This window comes from Centruroides vittatus, unplaced genomic scaffold, assembly GCF_030686945.1.
Source record: "Centruroides vittatus isolate TY-2023 unplaced genomic scaffold, ASM3068694v2 contig_79, whole genome shotgun sequence".
Classification (NCBI taxonomy): domain Eukaryota; kingdom Metazoa; phylum Arthropoda; class Arachnida; order Scorpiones; family Buthidae; genus Centruroides; species Centruroides vittatus.
In genome coordinates this window covers 255,951-266,480 of record NW_027122509.1, presented here as the reverse complement: position 1 = coordinate 266,480, position 10,530 = coordinate 255,951, and positions in this window count along the sequence as shown.

The following is a 10,530-nucleotide window of genomic DNA, read 5'->3' as shown; positions in this document are numbered from 1 at the left end:
CACATGCCAGTAAGTCTGTTGTAAAACTACAGGTCATTGTCAACTACAACGACACAATGGGAGGGGTTGACCTTTTAGATCATTAATGAAAACATTTTATTTCCAAACAAAAGTCTTTATATGGAATTAGTCACATATCTTACATAAATTATATGTATAATATTGTTATATAACTTTAGTGAAAAAATAAAATCATATTTTTTTTTGTAAATTTAGATAACAACTTTATAATTATTTAATGATTTAGGGACTACAGGAATTTCATCTAAATTTTAAAGTAATTCGATCATTTATTACTTTAGTTTTTAAAAATTGACTCAAGGGGATTTGTTGTAGAATGTTACGGTATTACCGGAAACTTAACTAATGCAAAGTTTATCAACCTGTAGTCCGGGGACTGCTTCAAAGGCTCGATTAAATCACGTGATAGGAATATAACATCACTGATATATCACGTGATGTCTCCAAAGTTTAGCTAATTCCTCCTCGAGAAGATTAAGTTATCAGGAAACACGTCAGAGATGCGAGGCATGGCCGAGACGAGTGAGTAGTCACGTGACTGAAGGAAACCGAGAAATGTCATGTGACACGCTTCGTACGTGTCCGCCATCTAATGTACCGCTCTGCAACGACATCGTGCTTAAGCAAATGGCATCTTCAAACAAGGTACACTCGGTAAGTATTCCGACAATTTTTTGTTTCTAGCATATTTTATATCGCTAATTTCCAACAAATTATACGGGTTTAAAATGCATCCTGGTAGTCCAAGATGGCGGAGTCTCCCATGACACCAACGCCGACCGTCGGAAGCGATACACGATCACGAGATTACCTTGGAAAACGGCAACGACTGTCGGGAGCGAGACGCGATGCCGACCATTGCAAGCAAGACACGATCACGTGACTACCTCGGTAAAATTATGCAAATTTCTTGTTTCATTTCGCATGGTCGTGGCGTATGCAAGACGTTTTTGTTTTTTGGTTCTCTGAAGGATTTTCCTGCTGCTATTCTGTATTTACGGTACGTGTATTTTTTTCCTTTTTTTTTCGTTTCTTTTCCCCTTCGCCACTGTATTTTTCGTTTCCAGTGTGGCCGTGCGCCTTATTTTGGTATATTGTAGTATATATTATTCTTAGTATTTATTCCATTTTCTTCCTCTTCGTTAGTTCTTTTGTCTATCTTTTCCTAGAAACTTGTCTTCCCTAACCCTTCCCTGTTCAAATGGTGGTGACCTAATTAAAAGACAAAGAAAAGGTGGTAGCCTGAGGGCTAAGTGGAGGACAAGAGGTCACTTTTTGACTGGGACGTTGAAGAGTTAGGACGTGCATATCCTACACCAGTTTAATTCCTGCCGTTTTGCGTTTATTTTGTTTTTGTTTCATTGGTTTTTTTTACTTTTTAAAACTTTTTTCTTGCGAATTTTTGACAGAAAGGAAAAGGGTAAAAACCCGTGAATAATACTAGTAATGTCGATTGAAGTGTTATTTTCAGAAGAATTCTGAACCGGGTGTGATTCGCTGAAGTTCTTTGAATTGCTCAGAAGCGAATTTAACGATTTGGGCATGGACGCGAGAATTCCGTCCGACGTGAAATTGGCCGTAAAACTGGGTTTGCAACATGTCGAGGCCGTTTGTACCGCTTGCTACCGTATGTCGAAGTTGGTGTACCGTGCCGACAGGAACTCCGTGTCGATGAGATGCTCCTATTGTAAAAAGAATTCTTCTGCTTTCGAAGGTACCTTAAGGGGTAAGTGTGGACAGATATCTTGGGCCAAAGTGTTTTCCTTCATCTGGCACTTGCTGTGCTTGGAATGCACGCTAAAAAACGCTGCCTCTGCGTGCTCTATCAGTAGTCACATGTCTGTCGATTGGGCAAACTACTTGCGCCTAGTAATGATGACAGCCGTGGAGAACGTTTTGTCGTTTAAAATAGAAGGTCCCGGCAAAACCGTGGAAATCGACAAGACCGTGATAGCAAGACGTAAATACGAAAAGGGCCGCAAACTGAAGAACACAAGATGGGTAGTTGGCGGAGTGTGTTGCGAGGATAACGCATGTTTTGTTTGCAAGGTCAACGACAAGAGCGAGGAGACCTTGAATTGGATAATTGCAAAATTCATTCAATCTGGAAGCACGGTTTATACCGATGAGTGGAGAAGTTACAATCACATAGACGACCTGGAAGGTGTAGACATAGTCCACAAGACAGTGAATCATTCGAAGAATTTCGTGGACCCTCAAACCGGCGTACACACTCAGAAGATAGAAAGACTATGGGGAGTGCTAAAAAACAGGAAGCATTTGCCCAAACATTACACCAAGGATTTATCGGATTCTTATCTGTACGCGTTCATGTACAAGAAGTTGTTTAAATGGCACCAATTACTACCCAGACAACGATTTGAACTTTTCGCTAAACATTTAAGTTATATATATCCCGGTTTGAGTAGGATCCCCGCATGGAAGGAGCCGCAGTCTGTGCCCGTCGCCCCAGAACCCTGAAAGAAAAAGAAAGCAATGGAAACAAAGGAACCGACGGCGAGTACCAGCGGAAATGTCGAACAGACAAAGAGGAGAAAAGAATCGTCCCAAACCAAAGCGAAAAGCAGTCAACAAGTCGCCATTGCCAAAAAAAGGAAAGGAAAATGACAGGCTTCGGATAGCGTGTGTACTTTTTACCTTTTTTTTGTTCTCATTTTTTTTGAATACTTATTATTATTATTGAGATATACTCGGTTAACACCGGTGGCTGTGTACTATGCCGGACCAAAGTCAAGGCATAGTAACCAAAACAGAAATTAAAAAAGTGTATCAGTGTGTGTGTCTGTATTCAGGAATTTTCTCACAATATGACATGTATTCAATATAGTAGCCTTCTGTAGTGTGATGTATGTGTTTCTATTCAATTGTAATGTGTCCAGGCTTTTGTGTAGTGTGTGTGGTATGACACCTGTAGAGGAGAGAACAACAGGTACAATAAGCACCCTATCCATCCTCCACAGATGCCTTATTTCCTGGGCGAGTTCTGTGTACTTGCTAATTTTTTCAGTGCATGCGTTTTGTATATTGTGAGTGTTTGGAATGGATATGTCTATAATGTATGTGATTTTATTGTGTTTGTCAATAAGTGTGATGTCTGGTCTGTTGTGGTAAACTGTTTTATCTGTGATTATGGCTCTGTCGTAGTACATTTTGTGCGTGTTGTTTTCCAATACTGTCTGTGGAATGTATTTGTAGTATGGTTCGTGGATGTCTACTAATTTGTGTTTCCTTGCAAGCTCTTGGTGTATTATATTTGCTACTTGATTATGTCTGTGTAAATAATCTGTTTGTGCCAAGAGCTTGCAACCAGAGGTGATGTGTTGTATAGTTTCTGGCATGATGTGACATTTTCTGCATGTGTCATTTGTGAGTGTTGCATCTTTGAGTATGTGTTTTCTGTAGTTTTTAGTATTTATGACCTGATCCTGTATGGCAATCATGAATCCTTCCGTCTCCCCAAAGAGGCATCCCCGAGCTAACCAGCTGTTTGACGCAGTTTTGTCAACAAAATCATGGGCCAGATCATAAGGATGCCTGCCATGGAGTGCCTTTCGAGCCCACGATTGCTTAATGGTGTCTATGCTTTTTATATGTTGTGTTGTGTCCATATGATGTGAGTGTAAGTTTAATGGTGTGTTATTCGAGTCTGCTAGAGTTACTGCTTTATGTAATTGTGATGTTTCTTGTTTTTTGTAGAAAAACTCTCGCAGTGACTGTATTTGTTTGTAGTGAAGGTTAACTATGTCAATCAGGCCACGTCCGCCATCTTTACGTGGAAGGGTTAATCTTTCTGTGGCGGATTTAGGATGATGTTGTTTATGCTTAGTAAGTGTAGTTCTTGTTTTCCTTTGGAGTTGCTCAAGATCTGTGTGAGTCCAATGTATAACTCCAAAAGAATATGTGAGTACTGGGATGACATATGTGTTTATTGCTTTAACTGTGTGTTTTGCATTTAACTGTGTTCTGAGAATAGCATTTAACCTACTTTGGTATTCTTTAATTAATCTTTGCTTTATTTGTGCATGTTCTGTTAGTTTGGCCTGATGGAATCCTAAATACTTGTAGAACTCGCCCTCTTCCATGGATTCAATAACGTCTCCATTTCCAAGTGCAAAATCTTCTTTCTTCAGGATTCCTTTTTCTATGTGAAGTGTTTTGCATTTATCTAGGCCAAATTCCATTTGTATGTCCTTGGTGTATGAATGTGTGATTTGTAGGAGTTGATGAAGTTGTTTTTGTGTGGATGCATAAAGTTTTATGTCATCCATGTACATGAGATGTGACAGTGTATACTGTGTTGTTTTTTCATGCCTGATATTGTAGCCATATTGTGTGTTGTTTAACATGTTGGATAATGGATTCAAGGCTAGGCAGAACCAGAGAGGACTCAAGGAATCTCCTTGAAAAATTCCTCGCCTAATAAAGATTTGGTTTGTTTGTATGGAAGTGTTATGAACCCTGAGATGTAGTTGTTCTCCAGTGCTGCATAGCGTTTTGAAAGAATGTAATGAGTGATGGATGTATTTTGTACATATGTAGAATATGTAGCAGCCAACTGTGTAGAACACTGTCGAATGCTTTTCTGTAGTCTATATATGCCATGTGTATGTTTCTGTGTTGTTTGTGTGCTTGCCGTAGAATGACTGAATCTATGAGTAACTGTTCTTTGCATCCCTTGTGATTTCTACGGCAACCTTTTTGTTGTTCTGTTAGAATGTCGTGTTCTTCAACATGTTTGTATATTTTGGTCGTTGTGTGGGATCTGTACCTGTATATTTAGTGAGTGTTTCCTGAAATATAAGTGAGAGCGTATTAACTAAATCCAAGTCTATGTTATCAGTGATGGATGAGGAAGTGTCTGTAGTATCATTAGTGGTAATTGTTGTATGTGTGTTATTATCAATGCTTGTTGCTGGATTATCCTGACAGGTTACATGATCTTCATTAATGTTAGATGTTTCTGTCTGTTGATGTATTTGATCAGCAACCTGTTGTTTGATAAGTTCAAGTGTTGTTTGTGGAATAAGGTTGTTGTGTATAATTGTTCTTTTTTGATCAACAACCCTGTGTTCAGTGACAGTGAAATGAGGATGTTGTTGTGTGAATTTATGGTGTAGTTGTTGTCTGTATGCTGTCATGTTTGTTTCAAGTTTTGTGATCATGTAATAAGTACGGATGATAAACTCGTTCATTTCTACTGTCCATTTCATCCGTTGGCGTGGTTTTCCAGCCTTTGTGGTCTGTGGATGCATTGTTGCGTCAGGGTCGTGGGAGACGCCGCCATCTTGGACTACCAGGATGCATTTTAACCATTATATGTGTTTTGGACATGATTGAGTCAAATTAGTCTAGAAATTATTAATTTTATGGAAGAAAACCTCTGAAATAGCCATATCCCTAATCTGCACAAGTGCCCTCTTACCTTCTTAAACACAGCAAACAGTCAGAAATAAAAAATAGTTTGTTACTTTTAAACAGTTGATCGCAAGTAATTTTTTAAGACCAATCGGTTCAGCACGTCAAATTACATCTAGATATGTCATGTCTATTCGTTAATATTAAGTTTATGACCCCTTTTAGTTGGATACCTTTTGCATTACCCTAACCGAAAATTGCTTAAGGAATCTACTGATGGCAAGCAAATCGGTGTAACATGTGAGTGTCGGTTAGATGTGGCCTGGCCGCCGATAGATGGCGCTGACCTGGTCTACTGCACGTGTAAGCATAGTTGCCAGATTGGGCTACAAGTAGCGGATTGGGCTACTTTTTACGTGCCCTCGCTACAAAAATTTTAAATTGAGCGACACACTACTTTTTGGGCTAGTAATAATTACCTTCAGGCTACAATTCTTAAAAATACGCTACCTTTTTATTTTCATATATAAAATCGCACAATATTTATTGTATCATACAAAACTAATAAAGTTTTATTTAATTTCATTACACTTAATTGTATAAATAAAGTTGCAACGTTTAACAAAGATAAAGATACTTTGCTTCCGTTTTCTATCTGTCGTTCGCTCCAGTAATCCACAATCCACTGCCACTAACACTGCTAATCTTATTAATTTTTTTCCTCTCGTATATCTATCAATATGCGCCTATTTTTAATTCTTTTTTTAAAATGAAAATATGCTACTCACAAATTTATTTGTACTTTTACTTCGTTTTCCTGTTTTTTCCCGCTTGACATCTTGATTCTACTTCTGTTTTGAAACGTTCCTTTCTCTAATTTGACTATTTCACTACATTTTTAGTAGACGTTTCCTTTTTTTCGGTATTCCAAGCAATACCTAAAAAAAGAAAAAAAAGGAAACGTCTACTAAAAATGTAGTGAATAGGCCCAGTGTTACTCGGGCAAAAGTAACGACAGCAAAGATTAAGATTATTACATTATAGCCAATCTCATCTTTTTTCACAGAATGCAAGAATTAGGTTTTCCTGTTTCCAGACTAATTAGAGAAATTTTAGATAGGTCTGAAAATGTTTGATTTTCCACAAAAACGCATCTGCGCCTGTAAATATTGCACGTCGCTTTTTCTTGACACTTCCATTGTTAACATTTCCCTGGGTTCATATCAGGACTCCATGATGGCCAATCAATTACATTAATTTTTTTTCAGCAAACCAATTTTTAGTTGATTTTGATGCATGAATGGCAGCATTATCTTGTTGGAATTGTCAATTTTCTCTCCCAATATGTGATCCGAAAGTTATTAAATTTTGATATTGTTGGAATCAACAATCGAAATTATTGTCAAATGTCATACGACATCGTTACGTACAACGAATCGTGTCGCGATGTTTTGTAAACGTTCTTCTGTTACGTAATAAAAGGTTGATGACGGACGCTATTAACCCTTCGGGGACAGTGACCTCGTTTCACACTCCCCTTTCCAGCGCTGACCTTCCGTGAGTCAAGACAGTGTAATCTTTGTGTATTCTTTGTTGTATAGCCAGTTACGCGAGTCTAACTAGTTTTTACTAATCTCTCCGACAGCCTCTAAACTAGTCTAACAGATACAACAGTTCTTGATACAGTGTAAACAGAGAGGCCTTAAAACTAAAAACAAAAGTCACAGTCGCTAAGTTTCTAAGTTCAAAAAATGAATCACCGCGCCTGCGAATGACTCGCTTTGATTTAGAGAAAATTGATGCAGATACACTGAATGTCCACATATATATATTACAAACTTATTTCATTAGTAAAAGTGCATAGTTGCAAAATAATTAATTTTTATTGTTTGGGCTACAAACAGTTCAAATCCGCTACTTTTGGAGCACAACCATGCTACTTTTTAACCTTCAGATCTGGCAACTATGCATGTAGGAGTTCCTTTGTCTACCTCCACTTTTGTGTGAGACCTCGTGTCAGAGACTACTGTACTTAAATTGCTATTAGTTTCTATTGTTACTCGTAATAAAGTTTACTAAGTCTCCTTAGGTCTACTCAACTTATTTGAAAATGTTCAACGTAACCTAACGTTACAGTCGGCGAGGCAACAGTGACCATATAGACGAGAGCGAGAAACAGAGCGTAAATCATCATCACCTCTTCTCGCTCGCGTCTACATAGTCGCTAATTATAGTGCTCGCATAATTAACAATTGTGAAGCAAGAAGTATAATAATTAACCATTATACATACTAATAATAACCATCATAACATAATATATCAATTATAAATATTATAAAAGTGAAAATCAGTACGATGGAAGTGGATTACGAAAATGTCGTATAAATACCTAATTGTTCTCTTCAGCGTCGTCAGACATCTTTCTGGAATCATGTAGGATCAATAAACTTCCAGAAATGAAGACATGCATACGACAGAATGTTGAAATACTTTCGTTTTATGCTAAAATCGAGTTTGTCCATCTTCCGCAGATCTGATTACACATTTTCCTCCTTTAACAGACGATACACGTTTTACACCAAATGACAAATTGCGACTTGCGGAGTAGTGCTGCCAGCTCAAAGTTTAAATTTATAGCCGTCATGCCACTAAATATAGCCAAAAAATATTATTTCCATTATAATTCTTTGATATTTCTTTAATGGCTGGTTCGCGTCATAAAAACATCTAGGTTATTATAAGTTTGTTAATTTGTACTACTGGATTGTTCATAAATCCACCAGCTTTAGCTATAATTAGCTAAATTGGTAACTTCCCGAAACCTGTCGGGGACAAGATGTCTCCGACAGGTTTCGGCAAATTTGCTAAAGTTCAAGTCTGCTATTTTTCGTTAAAAGCCGCCAGATATCTAAACTGCTTATATCTCACATAGGATATTATCAGCATTTTAATGTTAATATGGATGTAATTGCCAGTAATCTCTTCTGACTCCCAGAACGTACTGTTCTACGGCCAGATGTCCAAAAGGATTACCGCAGGTCGTTCGGCCTAGAGGAGGCTACCAATTTAAAACGGGTCGATAAACCTTACAAATTTTTCTGGAGCGTGGTCCGTCCGTATATGTCGTGCCCCGTCACTCGTCACCTGACCGAACACTTAATAAATCTATATTGCTAAAAAGACCTCTAGTCCCATGGGGGAGGAAGAGTTTAAAAATAAGTACGGTGCAATAAAATTACGTCTTAATCTTTATAAATTGGGTAACTAGGGAGAGAACTGGCGGTTTGGGCGCCCCGCGAGCGAAAAAATTCGTAACTGCGTCACTGGCGATTAGTGAAATCTATTTTTGTTTTTTGAATCTATCAATCAACTTATTGAGAATTAATCAGTGGCGTGCCGTCATTGGAAGCGATGGAAGCGCCGATTCCACCTTCCACCTTCCAATGACCTTCTCTTGTATTTTATAAAATATAAATTTTCATATTTTAACGTACTTTACATTAATTAAAATTAATATTTTATTATAACTGCGTTATGTATCTTTTACAAATTTCTATACTATGTGTGAAAAAAACGATAAGATTGCTATTGTATATTCGAATAATTCGGTGGCGGAAGCAGTGTCGAAACCGGGTCAGTTTCCAATCAGCCAGATTATATAGGCATTGGCACATGCGGTTTACAAAGCACCAACCTCACCCTGTTTAGCCGGTAGAAGCGACACACGCATAAAGCTTCTGATTTTATATCCCGGACCGGTTGTGGGCTGTTAGCCGCCTGCCTGCTAGATATTCGGTCGCCCTCGCCCGATTATGCGAATCACGAGTAGACTAGATCAACGGCGGGCAACCCCCGGCCCGCGGACCAGCTACGGCTCGCGAAAAGTTTCTATCCGGCCCGCGAGATCTTTAATAGATTATTAAATTGGAAAAATAACTAATTAATAGTTGTTTTTCCAATTCTTTGTAATTTTCGAAGATGATAAGAGAAATAAATGTAGTAATTAACGTTTTATTTATGTATTTCATATTTGCAGACTAAACAAATTACTAGTCATGAGAAGGCGTCAATTAACTACTACGGCCCGCAGAAAAAACGTAAAATTTATTCTGGCCCATGTTATAAAAAAGGTTGCCCACCGTAGACTAGATTTATAACTTAACCCAACCGATAGGAATTTACTGGCATGTTTTTATGATAGTTCTGTATAGTTGACAGGAGTTTTAAAAATAATCCATTAAAATATTTGATATATTTATTCCGCGTTTATTCCGCTCGGGTATACTATAGATTACTCCCTATGGAATTTCGTGTGTTTGGGTATATATCTGAACTCAGGGGACCAAGACGAGTTCAACGATACTTTACTTTTGGGCCGGAAACGAAAAATAAAAAAGTTATCATACTTTTTTCCGGCGATCGCGCGATGATAGGGAGTCGCTAAGTCGGCCTCGCTATCGCGATCGGGAGTCGCGTTCGGGCTTGCCGTTAAAATTGCCTTTAGACGTTTCCCCCTTTTTTTACTTTGTTCAAGAACTACCGTGAATCGATCACTAGTTTAGCACATGGCGGCGTGTTGTGGCGCCCATACGAGAGGTCAGTCGAGCCGAAATGTTCGCTGCCCTAAGTAACATTAACCGAAATGGCGATCGCGCGATGATCGGAAGTCGCGTCGCTCTCTCCGCTCTCGTATAGCGTTTAACGCTCCGGGAGATGACCGTAGTCCGACGTCACGGTTTTCAGACTTTACCGCAAGATGGCAATACTAGCAACTACGGTGCCGTCTGCATGAGAGCATTAAAAAAGTATGGTAACTTAAAAAGTGTGATAACTTTTTTATTTTTCGTCTCCGGTCCAAAAATAGGGTACCGTTGAACTCGTCTCGGTCCCCCGAGTTCAAATATATAATCAAAGTCTTCAAATTCCATAGGGAGTAATCTATAGTACACCCTTCCGCTCTCCCATCTTACATTACTTACGAATTTCAATGTTAAACCGGTGATATTACGATTTAGTATGTCCCATCTGTAAGAGGATGCAGAAAAAAACGTGTACAAATTCTAGTACAGTGTTAAAAAAATTAACTGTTACTTTGGCAGCATCATTTACAACCAAATTTAATGAACAAGACGT